This window comes from Octopus bimaculoides, chromosome 21, assembly GCF_046866305.1.
Source record: "Octopus bimaculoides isolate indiv1 chromosome 21, ASM4686630v1, whole genome shotgun sequence".
Classification (NCBI taxonomy): Eukaryota; Metazoa; Mollusca; class Cephalopoda; order Octopoda; family Octopodidae; genus Octopus; species Octopus bimaculoides.
Genome location: NC_142948.1, coordinates 3,094,429 through 3,113,016, shown reverse-complemented (window position 1 = coordinate 3,113,016; position 18,588 = coordinate 3,094,429). Strand labels below are relative to the sequence as shown.

Genomic DNA, 18,588 nt, shown 5'->3' with positions numbered 1-18,588 from the left:
AGTTTTACAATCTGAAACACTTCAAGTCTTTGGTCCTCACATTGCTGAACATAAGCAAACTTCTTCTTTTCTGCTTCTCCCATTGCTACATATACCTGTCTCCTAGCTTCCTTTCTGGCTATCTAATACAGTTCCTTGCTACCCCCACTCTTCCAGGTTTTCCAGACCTGTTTCTTTGCTCTGATGGTTCTGCCTATAGCATCATTCCACCACCACATCACCCAGTTGCAGGTTTGGTCTGTGGCACTCAGCAAGCTGTCCCACAGGAATTCCCAGTTGCCCTCTATGCCACAAGCCTGTAGCTCCTCCTCCCTCTCATCAAATTTCTCAATTAGGATGTCCCTAAATCTCTGACCATACGAAGGGTCCTTAAGCTTCCAAATCCTTCTTTTCCAGACTGGTCTGCTTCTTGGCATTCTTCTGGCCTGGAGTCTAAAGTCACTAATGACTAATCTATGCCAGGGAGACGCATTCTTCACCGGAGAGGGTCTTTGTATTTAGGAGCAACCATGCATCCTGCTGTCTATTGAGAATCTAATCAATCTGGCTAGCACAGTCACCTGATTGGTAGGTTATCAGCTGGCTGGCTGGCTTCCTCAAGTTGGTGTTGCAGATCAATAGGTTATTTGCATCACAGAACTCCAGTAGCCTTGTTCTCTCTTCACTTCGGGAACCAATTCTATGGCCCCCATGTACACCATGGAAGATACCACACTGCCATCTGACATGCCCATTGAAATCCCCAACCACGAAGATGAAATCATTGTCACTTGTCTTTGAGGTAGCCTGCAGAAGAATATCATAAAAGTAGTCCTTCTGTTCATTTGGTAGGCCTGCTTGTGGGGCATAGGCAGAGATAATTATTGCTGTACTATTCTGCAAGACTAGCCTACTTCAGTATTTTATCACACATTCTGACTACCTCTATGACCTTATGCACCCATTTCTCTGCTTATATATGTATGTGTGTGTGTGTTTTGTTTTGTATTGTTTCATAAGAATAAACTAGTTTATTCCACGCCTCAAGAGTCAATCAATACATAACACACACACACACACACACACACACTCCCCATCCCCACCCACCAACTTTTCTTTTGTTGGGATTTTTTCTTTTCTTTGTCCTTTTGGCTCAACTCCATTTTATAATTCAATTCCCTTTTGATTGACATACATACAATTTTATTATTCCTGTTCCATTCTAGCATTCAAGCTCCTACACTCCCTGTTTTTAAAAGGGATGTAGGGGGGGAAGGTAATATTTTCATAACTGTATCTGCCACCCAAGAATGTTATAGGTGGTGGTGGTGGTGGTGGTGGTGGTGTTGGAAGAGGATGGGAAAAAATAATTGAAAATTATGCTTTCAAGTTGTCAGTTAATAAATGCAACTTGACAAGGCTTCAATAGACAAGACACATTCATGTATTTATATATAAAACAACAAACATTACTCAATGCACCAACAGTTACAATGTGCCTCAGTGAAGGAGAGGGGATCCTTTTATGTAGTTACGACATGCTAGACATAACAGCCAAATCACCCTCAAATCAAATTACACCTTATTGTTTGCAAAAAAACAGAAAGATAAATTTCTATAATGTATACCTAGATGTATTTACAGCTGGAAAAAAAGATTGGATGGCCATGGCTGGAGTGCTGTTAACTAGAGGTAAGCTAAAAAAAAAAGAATTGACTTGGGCAAAATAATAAGTGTTAAACCTACAAGGAAACCTCTACTAATTTCCATTGAACTCACACCTCATCTTAAGGGGGAAGAACCTTGGATCATATGGTCCCAGATACCTTTATAATAAAGTTGGGATGATCACAGTTGGAATGTCTTTTGATTATAGGTTTGCTCAATCAGACTTAGCTTAGGGTTAATAAGCACTCGATGAATGAATTTATGGCACTATAATGAAACCATGTTACATTATGCAACCAGAAACAAATGACCTTCACCATTGTGTTTGTCTGTTCATTGTCCTCCTTCCAGTGTTTACAATTATGGAGACCATAACTTTTCTCCACACTGTGTGTGTGTGTGTGTGTGTGTGTGTGTGTGTGTCTGAGTGTGCATGCGTGCGTGTATGTGTTTACACACTGCATTAAACCAATGGCTTCAATGTTCTATGTAGTTATTCCATTTGCTGGAGATAAGAACCAAACCTCGACACTTAAAAAATAGGAAGGACATATTGGACAAGGAGGTCCCTGAGGTAACAAAAAATAATAGCCTGGTCATTGTTGCAGCACTGCTGACCACAAGTCTCTTTGATAAGAACATACCTGGAACTAAATAGCAACAACACCAGGTGAACCCTTTTGGTAGGAACCTGCCTGAGATCACCCCTAGTTCTATGAATTAAAACTTTCTATCAAAATAGCAAGTGTTAAAATGAAGCAATTCCAGCATGTAATACACACATATTAACCATTCAAAAACACACAAAGACTGTTAAATTCAATTAAATATTCATTATTTGGTGTCGACATTTTTATTGCACAACCGCAACATGGTCACTGACAGGATTGCAACCAGAGTGCAGTTCAATAACAAATGTTTGAAGTGAACTTAAGAGTCTTTGTATGTTTTTAAATGGGTAATAATGTATTCTCCATGCTACAGTTGCTTCTATTTTTATAATGAAAAATATCTAATTATAGTCATATTAACCATCAACATTTAACATTTTATGGAAGACAGCTCATAGTTTTATATAAAATACCCAAAACCAGCTTAATAGCAACAAAAGGATTTTACTAAATTGTTACTAAATTACTGGGAGATTTTTCTTTTCTTGTTTTTTTTAATTAATCTGAATAATGATGATGATGGTGGTGGTGGTGGTGGTGGTGGTGAAATACACACACACACAGAGGTAGGGTGTATTTTGTTAGAAATATGACAAATATTTTTGTTAGAAATAAAATGACAAAAAAAAATGCTTATTTAAAACAATGATAGGATGATAATAGCGTAAATGCTTTTAATTAAAAGCCTGGTCTACCAGGGACTGATTCAGGGATGAAACAACAACAATAACAATAATAATATGTAATATTACGAAATACAAAAGAAAAAGCAACAATTTCTTGTGTGTAATACCTGCAAATGTGATGTGGTGGACAAATCAGAAAATGAAGATGAAGTATATGAGAAAGTTTGTGTTAGAAGTCATTCGTCAAAAAGGTGCAGAGCAGGTAACAGTGCATAACCAGAGTAGCCAGGTGTCATTGAACTGCAGCCGTGCTGAAAGAAACAAAAGGTGAGGTGAGAAGTGTAAGTAGGTACCAAGGGCTGCGAGGTTATGTGGAAGCATTTGGTCAACAGAAATAAACACTACATGTTCAGTGAAATCATACAAAACAAAAATAAATACAACGTAATCAAGCACAGGTGAAGCTGCCAGGTAAAGAAGCTGGCTTCCCAGCCATGTGGTTTTGGGTTCAGTCCTACTGCATGGCATCTTGAGCAAGTGGCTTCTATTGATGCCTTCTCCTGGGGCTGACCAAAGCCCTATGGGTGAATGTGGTAGACTGGTACTGAAAGAAGAATGTTGCTCTGTGTGTGTGTGTATGTGTGTGTGTGTGTGTGCGCGCTCACTTGCACATGCATGCATGCACTCACATGCATTCGTATGTGTTTATGTGCAGCATGCACATGTGCATTTGTGTGTGTGTATGTGTTTTTGTCTTGACATCATGTGTGTGATGGTTGTAAAAGAACATCCCTGCCATACTAGCAATGTTGTCCATTGGGGAAACATTACGTTCCTTGGAGACGCGTTGAGGATTGGTGACAAGGAAAGTATCTTAGCCGCAGGAAATCTAACACCACAAAATTCCATTTGACCTATGCATGTAAGAGTGGATATCAAATAATGATCATGACGATTGATGGTGATGATGATGATGGTGATGATGATGAGTGATGGTGATGATGAGTGATGGTGATGATGAGTGATGGTGATGATGATGATGGTCAAGGTGATGATTGATGAAATTCAACAAAATCATACAAACAGAAATAAAGACACGTCAACGACTTTATGTTTCCTTTTCTTTCTATTTTATTGCGGCAATAAATTATCTTTGTTATTACACTCTCTGGTAATAATGCAGACTTATTTTTAGTCTTTAAACAACATTGCCTCTCCAACATGTTTCTTTGTCATTTGAGAGTCTGTAACAGTTTCAATGAGCAACAACACTGCTGCTGCCGCCACCCCCGCCACCGCCGATTTCAATGATATGATTGCTTTATTTTTAGAATGACATTGTAGGATAGATGTGAGAGGTTGCATCTGGCTGGTTTGGACACAAAACAGGCAGAATATTTGGTCCAGGCCAGATGTAGCTGGTTTGAATGCTAAACGGCTAAACCTTTAGCATTTAAACCAGTCACATCAGGCCCAAAGATTTTGTTAATAAAAAAAAAATTCAATGATTGAGCTGAGGGTAGGGTAGTTTACATGTTTTCATTTCTACATACCAAAAATTGTTTGGCGAACCAGTTTTGGCCTACTTTCACCATAATTACATAGTAATAAGAGTCATTGCCAACCATTAAAAGCACACAATTATATCCACTTGTTGATGACTGTTTTGTAATCATTGTTATTATCACTTCTGCTGCTACCACTACTACTACTACTACTGCTGTTTCCATTTCACTTGCTCCAGTTAATTCTCTAAGAGCAGATAACAACCTGTTATCAAGGATTTCACAGGGTCTCTTTCCACGATACTTAACATCATGGCACTAATCTCAAAATTCTCACTCTCCTCAATAAAGCAATTTTCTGAACATGTTCTAACCTCGTGTCAATCTCAATTTCTCCAACCTGGTTTCTAATGTTCCCCTTGGAAACGAAACTCGGCTTGCGAAGACCTATTAGGGCAAGCGAAAGTGAAACCGTCAATGGCACTTGTGCCGGATGGCACATGTAAAGACATTGGAGCAAGATCGTTGCCAGTGCCGCCAAACTGGCTCTTGTGCAGGTGGCACGTAATATACACCATTTTGAGCATGGCCGTTGCCAGTACTGCGTGACTGGCCTTCGTGCCAGTGGCATGTAAAAGCACCCACTACACTCTTGGAGTGGTTAACGTTAGGAAGGGCATTCAGCTGTAGTAACTCTACCAAATCAGATTGGAGCCCGGTGTAGCCATCTAGTTTCACCAGTCCTCAGTCAAATCGTCCAACCCATGCTAGCATGGAAAGCGGACATTAAACGACGATGATGAAGATGATGATTATTATTATTATTAAAGTGGTGAGCTGGCAAAATTGATAACAGGCCGGGTAGAATACTTAGTGGTATTCCGCCTGTTGTTACGTTCTGAATTCAAGTTCTACCAAGGTCAACTTCGCCTTTCATCCTTTTGGGGTTGATGAAATTAAGTACCAGTGAAACACTGGGGGTCAATGTAATCGACTAGCCCCCTCCCCCAAATTTCAGGCCATGCGCCTTTACTAGAAAGGATTATTATTATTATTATTATTAAGGCAGCAAGCTGGCAGAATCGGTAGCACACCAGACAAAAGGCTTAGCAGCATTTCATTAATCCTTACATTCTGAGTTCTTGTTGTTGTTATTATTATTATTATTGTTATTATTATTATTATTATTATTATTATCATCATCCTTATTATTATTATTATTATTATTATTATCATCATCCTTATTATTATTATTATTATTATTATCATCATCCTTATTATTATTATTATTATTATTATTATCATCATCCTTATTATTATTATTATTATTATCATCATCCTTATTATTATTATTATTATTATTATCATCATCCTTATTATTATTATTATTATTATTATTAGTATTATCATCATCCTTATTATTATTATTATTATTATTATCATCATCCTTATTATTATTATTATTATTATTATTATTATTATTATTATCATCATCCTTATTATTATTATTATTATTATTATCATCATCATCCTTATTATTATTATTATTATTATTATTATTATTATCATCATCCTTATTATTATTATTATTATTATTATTATTATTATCATCATCCTTATTATTATTATTATTATCATCATCCTTATTATTATTATTATTATTATTATCATCATCCTTATTATTATTATTATTATTATCATCATCCTTATTATTATTATTATTATTATTATTATTATCATCATCATCCTTATTATTATTATTATTATTATTATCATCATCCTTATTATTATTATTATTATTATTATTATTATCATCATCCTTATTATTATTATTATTATTATTATTATTATCATCATCCTTATTATTATTATTATTATTATCATCATCCTTATTATTATTATTATTATTATTATTATCATCCTTATTATTCACCCAAGCCAGCATGGAAGGCAGATGTTGTAGGATGATTATGATTATTGTTATTATTATGAAACAATAAAACAAAAATTGAAGCTAGCTGTGTTTTCACTAATTCTAACAGAAAGCAATTTGTCATGGCTTCAACACTCTGATCAAACAAGTACAGACATGGAAATGCCTAACAAACACCCTCCTACACAACCATGCCCCTCTCTCCTGTAGGTTATTAATAACTGCACTCAGTCTAATTGCTATTTATGTCACAGATTCGTAATTTATACCTCTCCAATGATTGCCTTCGTTAACTTAACACAAAAGAAATTTCACACATTCATCATACTGTCTACTTCTCAATTAACAACAATAATTTGTTTGTTTTTGGTTTTCAACCCTAGGTCAACCTTAATTGAGAAGAGCTATAACCATCCCATCTATTTTTTTATTGTTTCTTTTTTTCAGACATTATCTATCACATCCAATATGTCATTTCTTTTTTAATACCATAGTGAGATTAGGCTACTATTTCCAGCAGATCAAACAATAATGTAGAAGCTCCCTTGATGGTTCACATTGATTACTAATTGAAGCAGTTTTTCTTTTTCTTTTTTTTACTCTTGGTCAATTCTGGTCAAAGAGATCTATGAGCAAGACCCATTTCAGCTGCAACCATCCAGTTATATTTATTTTTACAGAATTACAGCTGTTTTCAACTTATGTTTTACATAATGGGTTATATAAAACATAAAGTAGAGCCCTTCACAAGAAAATAGAACCCTTTTCTAAGAGTCTCGGTGATTTATTGTATGCTGTGTACAGAATACTTAATTCTGTGCCAATCTGGACGATGAAAAGAGGGGATAAAATGCCTTCCAGAATCATATAGACTCAGAGGGCCAGTTTCCCAGTTTCTGTGGTGCATATATTTTTTTCCCCTGGATAGGATGCCAGTCCCTCTCAGGATTACTCACCTTTGCCAGATGAGTGGACTGGAGCAATGTGAAATGAAGTGCTTTGCTCAAGAACACAATGCATCGCCTGGTCCAGAAATAATCAAAACTACAATCCTGAATCCAATACCCTAATCACTAAACCAAATGCCTATCCCAAACATGTTCATAAGTTTGCCCTCAACATCTAAGCTTGTTTTGAAACCCTTAGTTAGCCCCTGTTTCATTCATTCTGAGTAACATAAAGCTTTCCTTTCACAAATCCCAAGTTACCTTGGTGATTGAAAGAAACTGAGAATGTGTATTATATATATTGCATGTACACCTGAGAAATATGTCTTGTGCATCAGGTGCAATACAAAGGACATATAAAGGGCAGGCAAAAGGTTACAGTCTCAATGATTTTTTGATACATTACATCATCATCATTGTTTCCATGTCTGCTTTTCCATGCTGGTATGAGTTGAAAGAAAGCTTACTGAGGCACTATTTTATAGTCGGATGCTCTTCTGGTCACCAACCTTTAACTGTTTGTCAATTAAGGAGTTTATATTCCACCAGTTTTCTTTAAATCAAAACCACAGAGCTACAGGACCAATTCTTTCACAGGGGATGTAAACACAACATCACCATTTGCTTAGCCAGTGTCTTTACAGTATTCTACAAAATGTCTATGTATCTAATTTCAAAAACACACACCAAAATATCGTGACATTTAATTAAGTCAAACCTAGTTTTTCACCACAAAGTATAGCACACATAAAAGCCATCTAGTGTAAAGGTTAAGTTTATTTATTTTCATTAATCCCCTCCTCCAATTCAATGGTCACCTTTTCAAAACTCAAAATTAATTTCTGTGTTAATTATTGCAATTTGAGCAAAATTCTTCACTGCTTGTTTTTTGTTTTTTTTTCTTAGGCATTTAAATGTAGAAAGCAATTGATTGAGTAATATTTTGCAAAAGCTTTGAATGCTCCTTGTTTCATAATGCCACAAATACCAGCTGTGTGGTAAGAAGTTTGCTTCCCAACCACATGGTTGCGGGTTCAGTCCCACTTAGTGGCACTTTGGGCAAGTGTCTTCTACTAAAGCCTCAGGTTGACCAAAGCCTTGTGAGTGAATTGGGTGCATGGAAACTGAAAGCAATCCATTATCATATAAATATATATATATATATATAAAAACGTGTGTGTGTGTGTGTGTTTGTGTGTGGAACTGTCTCACTGCCTTAATGTTCTTGTCTACTACTGGCATAAGGCCAGCAAGTTTGGGGGAGGGGGTACATCGACCCCATTGCTTGACTAGTACTTTATGTTATTGACCCCAAAAGGATGAAAGGCAAAGTCCAGCCTGTGGCTTGATCCTTTTTATCGTAAAATCTCGACAATCTGCTGCACAAATTCAATCCTGCCATTCCCTCACTAACTGCTAACAACTTCAGTATTGATTAGTTATAACAAAGCAACCTTTATTTTCCTTTCTTGATAATAGAGAAGAGAGAAACTTTACACTACACCATTTGCAAACACACACCAAAACATTCGTACAACACATTTTGCCACGAAGAAATTTACATATGTATCTTTTACCGTTTATCTTTCACTTGTTTCAGTTATTAGACTGCGGCCATACTGGGGCACCGCCTTGGAGAATTTTCAATCAAATGAATCAAACCCACAACTTTTTTTTCTTTTTAAGCCTGCTAGTTATTCCATCCACCTCTTTTGCCAAACTGCTAAGTTACAGGGATGTAAACACGCCAATACCAGTTGTCAGGTGGTGGTGGTGGTGGTGGTGGTGGAGAAACAAACACAGACACAATGCTGCCGAGGTCGACTTTGCCTTTCATCCATTCAGGGTCAATTAAATAAGAACCAGTTACACACTGGGGTCAGTGTAATGAACTTAATCCCTTCCCTCAAATTCCAGGCCTTGTGCCTACAGCAGAAAGGATTATCATTATTATTACTATCACTATTAAACAAATACTCTTTCCAGCTGGATACCCTTTCTTCCATTAACTAATTAATCAACAATGAAAAACAGAAAAAAACTCGTTTTTACTACGCACACCTTAAATAGACAAGTTCAATAAATAGAACAATACAATGATCATTTACATGAATCAATGATCCTTTACAGACGAAGATGTTTCTTTTGTGTGTTTTATCTACAAGGAACTTATATAGTTACATTTACTATGCAAAATGTAAATACGGCAGCTGTTTCATCTCTCATGAAGTGGTTATTAGTGGAAAGATAGCATCAGCTCATAAACCATGTTTTCCCAGTCATATGGACATTCATATGCGCAGGCATGGCTGTGTGGTTAAAGAGATCCCTTTCCAACCATGTGGGATTAAAGTTCAGTCCCACTGTGCAGCACCTTAGGCAAGTACCTTTTACTGTAGTCTCAGGCCAACCAATGTCTTGTGAGTGTGTAAGTTCATTTGGTACACAGAAACTGTGTGGAAGCCAGCCAGCCTTGCATACATGGGCACATGCACCCAGACACATGGCTGACTTCTGCCATAATGAATTCCATCTGACCCAAACAACCATGAAAAAGTGGATCTTAAAACGATGATGAATAAAGTAAAACCGACTCTACCAGTTTGTTTCTGTTTTGAATGAAACAAACACTTGTATACTTTTTCCCATCCACTGCAACACACAAATCTCAGATCAAATTTCCTGTCAAACAAGTCTAAACTGACAACACTGAACGCTTGTTGATCTGATCTGTTTATTTAATAGACCTAAAAAGAAATATGGTTTGTTTTTTTCTCTGTTAAAGAACAGATGTTCAAAGCTGGGTCAAACAATAGCAAACACAAAATGTCAACAAAATAGCCAATACAGTACCGTTCAACCTGCTAGAAACAACAGCTAAATCACTTACATCAGATAGAACCATCTTAAAACAAGGACACATGAAATGGTGTAGACCAGCAGTTCTCAACCATTTTTTACCTATGGACCCCTCTGGTTCCCATTTTACTTGGGTGGACCCTAACAACCATTCCATATTTAAGAAATCCTATTATATTTTGATAATTAAATATTATTAAAAAAATTGTATTAATAAGATTGTTAAAATACTTTGTGCATTGTAGAAGTATTACCAGTTTATTGGAGATAAATTTTAACAAAATCCTACATGGAACCCTAAAGGCCATATGGACCCTGGTTGAGAAACACTGGTGTAGAATATTACTGAATCACCAGTACAGTGTCACTCAACATGCTAGAAACAACAGCTAAACCTCCCTTGCATCAGACAGAACCATCTAAAAAAGTGCAAGGAGATGTAAAATAGTGTAGACTACAGCTGAATAACAAAAAGAGGAAGAAAAAAAGAAACAAGAAAACTAGATAGACAGATCTATTTAATGGCTGAGTTCACCTGAGTTGACTCTTTAATAGACTTCAATAGCTAAAGATATTTCAAATGATAAACACACACACACATGGATATACATGTACACATGAATACACACACACATACGATGGGTACCAGCAATTTCTATCTGCCAAATTTCATGGTCAACCCAAGACTATGGAGGACCATATGATTGAGACGTGAACTTTTTAACCACATGGGCATGTCTGCAATCACTCCTACACACACACATACATGTAGTATACTGGTGTGTGTGTGTGTGTGTGTGTGTGTGTGTATATATATATAGTTGAAATTTACAGAAAAACAAAAGATGAAGACAGGTGTATAAACAACAAGCAGGTGTATTAGTTTAATGCTCGGGAAGGTGAGAAAATCTTTTACGTTTCGGCTGCTCTTCAACAGAAAAGAACACAAGGAAATAAACAGAGGAATAAAAGATATATATATATATATATATACACACACACACACACATATATATATATATATATATATATATATATATATACATATATATATAAGTAAAGTAAAGTTTTGGATGGTTTGACAGAAGCTGCCAAGTCAAAGGATAACACCAAGGTCCACTGTCTGCTTTGGCATAGATTCTATGGCTGGATGCCCTTGCCAGCTCTGGTCAAACCATCCAATCCATGTCAAACAGACATTAAAAGATGATGATGATAATATATATTTAATCCATAAATGTTAGTTCAATAGAATTCCTTTTTGTTTTGTCTATAGCTATTCAGATAACCAGAGGCTGAAGCAATTTATTAATTTGTCACACAAACAATTATAGATTAAATGTTGACTCATTCTCAGAAGTGTCTATGCGTTCTTTATTCTAAGTGGTCGGACATAGCTTTTTTGAACTTGTGTGCATGTGTGAATGTCCTTTTGTCTGCCTCAACAAATGCCATTTGGCTCATGTAAACATGGAAACCAAACACTGATGATGTTTTCGAGGAAAATAGGAAACAAGTGATACCACTTGTATGACAGGGATGCTCATTCACAATTGTTACATGATGTCAAGACAAGTGCACACACACACACACACACACATACATACACGCACACACAATTGTCTTCTTTCAGTTTCTGTCTAACACATCCACTCAGAAGTCTTTGGTTGACCCATGGCTATACTAAAAGACACTTGCTCAAAATGCCACAGAGTGGGACTGAACTCAAAACCATGTGAGTGGGAAGCAAACTTCTTAACCACACAATTATACCTGCATAAAAAGAAAAAAAAACCTTTAGACTATTAATCAAAGTAGGCTTCAGTAGAGACTATGCTATGTTGATGAGGCTGATTAAGACAGGAGCATGTCCTTAGTTGTTTCTCTTGATGGCAAACAAAGATCAGATTTCCCATCACCACCGCCCAATGCATGTAAATTTATTTTGTGAAATTATTTCTTAATTTTTGACATTCATCTCCCCTTTTTCTTTAAGGGTTGCAAACAAAAATAAAAACAATTTGAGTTACTTTCTCTGACTTCCAAGGAAATGTTACTTAACTGAGACATTTTGATCTACGTTCAGCACAGCACACCAAGACATACTTGATTTATGATATGATATTTATTTCTTTATTGCATACAGGGGGCTAAACATAGAGGGGACAAACAAGGACAGACAGAGAGATTAAGTCGATTACATCGACCCCAGTGCATAACCGGTACTTATTTAATTGGCCCCGATTCTGCCAACTTGCTGCCTTATGATATAATATTCTTTTCTACTCTAGGCACAAGGCCCGAAATTTTTGTGAAGGGTGGAGGCCAGTCAATTAGATCAACCCTAGTATGCAACTAGTATTTAATTTATCGATCCCAAAAGGATGAAAGGCAAAGTCAACCTTGGTGGAATTTGAACTCAGAACATAAAGATAGACAAAATACTACTAAGCATGTCGCCTGGCTGGTAATGTTTCTTATTTCTTTACTACCCAAAAGGGGCTACACACAGAGGGGACAAACAAGGACAGACAAATGGATTAAGTCAATTATATCGACCCCAGTGCATAACTGGTACTTATTTAATCGACCCCGAAAGGATGAAAGGCAAAGTCGACCTCGGCGGAATTTGAACTCAGAACGTGGCGGCAGATGAAATACTGCTAAGCATTTCGCTCGGCATGCTAACGTTTCTGCCAGCTCGCCACCTTATGATATAATATTACTGATCTAAATTGGTTCTGACTTCATTGTATCCTGTTTGTTGAAGTATATCTCAGATGTTGATTATGTATTAAGAATTGTCTCACGCTTAGCACATGACTAGGTCATCTAGATCAATCAATCAACAGATCAATGAGTTTGCAAAACAAACAAAATAAGAAATTACAATAACTAAAGGTCAGATGGTATTACTTAAGAAATCATTAACTAGATACGTTAATTTTTAACATAAACAACAATATACATTTGAATAAAAGGGAACAACTGACCTAAGTACGAGCTGGTATTTAATTTTATTAATCAGAGCAAGATCAAAAGGTACAGATGTCTTTGGATAGATCTGGTCAGAACAAACAGGTAGGTGGGGGGTGGGGGTTATGAAATTGTTATCTACAAAAATATACATTGCATATACAGTGGTTTTGCCAAACCGCTAAGTTATGGGGACATAAACACACCAACACCAGTTCTCAACCAGTGATGGGGGGACAAATACAGACACAAAGACACACACACACATATATGACAGGCTTCTTTCAATTTCCATCTACCAAATCCACTCACAAGGATCTGGTTGACCCGAGGCTATAGTAGAAGACATTTGCCTAAGGTCCTACAGTGGGACTGAACCCAGAACTATGTGGTTGGAAAGCAAGCTTTTTACCACTTGTGTTGTAAGAAGCTTACCACACATATATTTATATATGCTAAAGATAACCCCCAGAAGGTGCTTCTTTCCTACACACCAAAATGGATGGAGCTTTAGCTGGTAAGAACTGATGTCATCAGATGGTATCCAACAATCATCAGCTATCTCAACCTTGAACTATAACACCATCCTGTTGATGGGTCAGCAGAGGTGGCCAAATCACTGCTCATCATCTCCTGTACCACAACTATGATTTCACTCAGCTTTGTGGGTCTTCTACTCAGGCACAGCCTATTGCCAAGGGTCTCAGCCATTTGTCATTGCCTCCCTGAGGCCCAACGCTCAAAAGGTGCTTTTTATGAACCACCGGCATCAACCACATTGCCTCCATGTGCAATGATGCATATAGTTGTATGTGTACTTGTATGAGTCGTGATGTATGTGTACCAGTGTATATACTGGTATACGTATAGTGCTACAAGGGTCAGTAGTGGTAATTGCATAGTCATACTTTACACCAGTGCTACTCAATGTGGTGGTCTGCGGACTGGTGCCAGTCTGTGAGCCATCAGCTGCCAGTAAGTGGCAAGTTTCCAGAAAAGAAAGAAACATTATAAAATGCATATAAAATGCTTGTGTAATATTGTATTATTTGTTTACAAAATAAATATAAGATAATAAAAATTGTCAACTTTTATTTTGTTTATTATATATATTGTTTCTGGTATAAATTAATATTACTAAGAAATATTACTGGTCCCTGGCTCGCTGGAAAAAAAAGAAAACTGCCAGTACACCACATCAGATAATTTGAGAAGCACTGCTTTACACAACTATATAAGCTGGTACACATACACGACTATGCACAGCACCATATGATTTCAAACTGCATCTGATAGTAGGGTCCTGGTTCAAGAATTCTAGGGTGTTTAGGAGTGTAGGACCACCTCTTAGCTGCTGTTGATCCTAGGTGCACTGTGACCTGGAGAAAGAGCACTTGTCAAAGTCTCAGCTATTGGTTAATTAGCATGTTAGGGCTTGCCTACCTATGCATGTGAAGACTGGGTCCGGCTGACTCTCCAGAAGACATTTTCATGATTCAACAGAGAGGAAGGCAGCTTTAGCAATGCACTGTAGAATGCAGAGAGCAAGATGAGACAAGTAAGACATCTTGGTCATCCACTGCGTCTGTCTCCATCCCCAGTTGTCTTGACCTGGTCCTGCCGCTGGATTGAGGGTGGTTATGGTCAAGAGAATGAGGTTTGATGCATGCAACTCTTCCTCATTTTAAACAAAGTCACTACACAAGTCCATCAACCATCCCCAAGGATGACTAAATGGTCTGCCTCGTTGCTCTGATGGAGGAACATGATACTTGTACATGTGTAGTTGTGGGTAATGGTGTATGTGTAGATGCGTGTGTACTTGTCAATATGTAAATGTGTATGTAGAAGTGTTCGTGGAGCAGTCTGTGAGTGTATTACAGTGTATGTATAGTAATAGTTGTACAGTGGAGTGTGTGTGTGTGTGGAGCTAATGATGTTTGAACAACAACGATTAACAGCGTGAGCGCGTGTATGTGTGTGTGTTTTATACAGTCTCTATACTTGCGTATATAGTGCTCTGTGTCTAGTAGGTAGTGTAGTGAAATGTGTGTATTTGCGTAAATAAAGGTGTATGTATATATATGTGTGTGTGTGTGTGTGTGTGTGTGTGTGTGTGTGTGTGTGTATAGGGGCCTGAGACGCCATTGTCTACCTACACGGACAAGGACTATCTGTCACGATGGCTGCCAAACGCACCCATAGAATAAAATAAAACATCGGTGATGCCTATCTAACTTAACTAGGTTTTTACCATCTTTGGTTACAGCAGGTAACCCTCGTACGTACATTAAGCAGCAAACGAAAGACTGAAGTAATCTAGTCAGTAAACGGAACATAGATGAAGGAAGCTGTTCCCCATCTCTGACAGATCACCCCCAACCCACCCCGACTTGCCAGATATATCGACACTGACCTCAATACCACTATGCGTGACTAAACACGGACACGGGTGAAACACTTTCCATCAATGGTCTCTGGAGCTGATGTAGGGATAGCTAACACCTAAAATATATATCATATATGAATTATATTACAGACAAGCGATATATAGTATGTAATTATTATTACTGTTACGCGTCTAGGCAATCCTTCGGTATTAGTAATCGACGTCATTCAACCACACAACGTTCTTCAAGACATAAAGAGACTAGGCTGAAAAAGAGGATGGATGACGTCCACCACCATTACCATCATCGTGTGTCTTTAGTAGATGTGTATATTCAGCGGCGGAGTTTCTATACTTGCTACATTTCTTCTGGCTCTTCATGTTCCGAGTTCAAATCCCGCCGACGTCCACTTTGCCTTTCATCCCTTTGAAGTCGAGAAAATAAAATACCAGACAAGTACCGAGATCGATAGTATCGACTAATCCCCTTCACCCTCAAAATTGCTAGCGTTGTGTCTAAATTACAAGCCATTAGAGGTTAACGGTCGATAGAATCGATAAAGGTTCGGATAAAATGTCTTGGATATTTATTGATTCAAATCCCTTACATATTGAGGTTTACCCTAAATTCTCCGGGGACCGGTAAAATAAAGTTCCAGTCGATACAATCGATTTTATGTTAGGCACAGACGTGGTTATAAGGTTCAGAAGCTTGCTTCCCAACTATGTGGTTTTGAGTTCAGTCACACTGTGTGGAACCTTGGCCAAGTGCCTTCTACTATAGCCCCAAAACGACCAAAACCCGTCGGGGGGGGGGGGGCCTCGCTTGACAAACGATGTTGGTTTGTTTTCTCGAGGCTTTAAAAAACTTAGGTACTGGGATCGGTTTGTTCGACTAAAACCCTCCAACGCGGTGCCCCAGCCTGGCCGCAGTGGAGTGATTGAAACGGGTAAAAGATAAAAAGAAACTTGTGTATGTATGTGTTTAGTATACCTGAACACTGTACACAATAAGCTCACCATTATCATTAATCATTACTATTATGTATTTCTCCACACAAAATTCTTGGCACCGATTGCGGCCGAGGTTTACACACCATTATTATAATGTAAATCTTTCGAATGACAAATACTAACCGCAATGGTTTCAGAGCTTTTTTTAGGTTTCATTAAGGGAAACAAAAATAATTAAGAATAAAACATTTCTTAGCACGCATGGAAATACAACATAAAAATCGAAGATTATTTTTAATAAATAAATAATACATTTGGTATTCCATCAAGGTCTGTCTCTGGAAATATTCCATGAGATACTTAAATCATCGATTATTTTTTTTATTCTCTCTATCTCGTTGTGATACCAAAAATATTCTTTTAAGAGATGGGGCCCTTATAGTAATTAAGCGGGGTCAAATAATTCTATATTTATTTCTGGCAGCTAGTAAATCGCAATTAGAACTATCGAATCAATAAGGAAATATATCTTTACAATTACATGGTAAAAAAAAATGTGCCATTTTCCCATCCATCCATCCATCTCTTCGGGAAATAAAAGCTGTAAAGGGGCCAACACAAAATTACTCCAGCTGCCTCAAATAGCAACCAAATTCCTTCGATTTAATTCCCAATGAAGGGAAGGATACATTGGTTAAAATCGTCAGACACACTCTGAAGGGATTGTCATGGCTGGAATACTACTGAAGGATGAAGGCAAACCAGGAAAAATTACTATTTACTTCTACAACAAAACATCGACAATTGCTTGAAGTATGTGTGTATACATACATACATACATATACATACATACATACACATATATACATACATACATACAGACAATATGAGTTATATAATATATATATATATATATATATATATATATATGAGTTATATATATATATATATATATATATATATATGAGTTATATATATATATATATATATATATATATATATGAGTATCTTGTGTGTACAAATAGATGCACGACTGCAACTGCTAAGTTTAGAGCTCCACGTAGATTGTCATTGTCCGGTCTGCTTCCAGGATAATGATTAAGTTTTGTAGTATTACTAGTTATGAAATAGAGAGCAAATGTATAGAAATTGCGGTAAGCAAAAGTTTATATCGTTAGTTCCTACGAACACTTCACCATTATAGTTGCTTCGAACCATGCATTGGATGTTCCAAGTGCATTTGGATGCTTAACCAGAACGGATCATCGGGGGGAAACTTTATTACATTTAATTACAGAGAACTAATATATGTGCGTGCGTGTGTGTGCGTGTGTGTGTGTGCGTGTGCGCGCGCTTTAGTTCTTTGACACACACATATATATATATATATATATATATATATATATATATATATATATATATATGTAGTTCTGGAAGACTGAACTGTGGTTAGTACAGGTCAAAATATATAATTTAGAAAATACTGTCAGCAAAACAACGATTTCTAGAAATAATAATAAAAAAAAAACAGATGTATTTTATAGACAAGAGTTATTTCGCGATTCCTTGTTGTTATTGAGACACAGAGATCCGGGCTTTTGCGTAATGTTACACTAATATAACCATTATATTTACATACATATATGTGTATACGTGTGAATCTAACGCATCCTAGATTGCCTTGATAACATTGTGTTAGCATATAATTTCGGATATAAAAATTTGACTGTTATTTTATACCATTTTTTTAATGTATCTAAATATGTTGGCACAAAAGAAACAAACGATCGTCGGTGATCTATGGTGTTATCATCAATTAAAGATGTGATTGTCGCCATCCTTGTTCTTGTTGCCTTTATATAGACAGACAAATAGACAGATAGAAAGATAGATTTGGCCGGTTTATTTCTTAAGGGCATTATTTATATACTCTACTGCTCTATAACTTAGAGTGTGCTTCTCTTTTGGATTTATCATTTACTGACGATATATATATATATATATATATATATATATATATATATATATATATATATATACTTGTATTTATAGATCTATACCAAAATTTAGTAAAAATATTG

General features: G+C 36.7%; 1 protein-coding gene across 11 annotated transcripts in view; it reads right to left on the bottom strand.

Moving 5' to 3' along the window:
* LOC106884127 (divergent protein kinase domain 1A) overlaps positions 1–18,588 on the bottom strand; it is a 67,390-nt gene that overhangs the window by 48,035 nt on the left and 767 nt on the right. For 8 of the 11 annotated variants that reach the window (XM_089339328.1, XM_089339333.1, XM_089339329.1 and 5 more), the window contains exon 2: positions 3,112–3,255. The exons of the other annotated variants lie outside the window; for them this stretch is intronic. The gene's annotated coding sequence lies outside the window, so the exon portion shown is untranslated. The remainder of the gene's footprint in view (positions 1–3,111; positions 3,256–18,588) is intronic. 11 annotated transcript variants of the gene reach the window in all.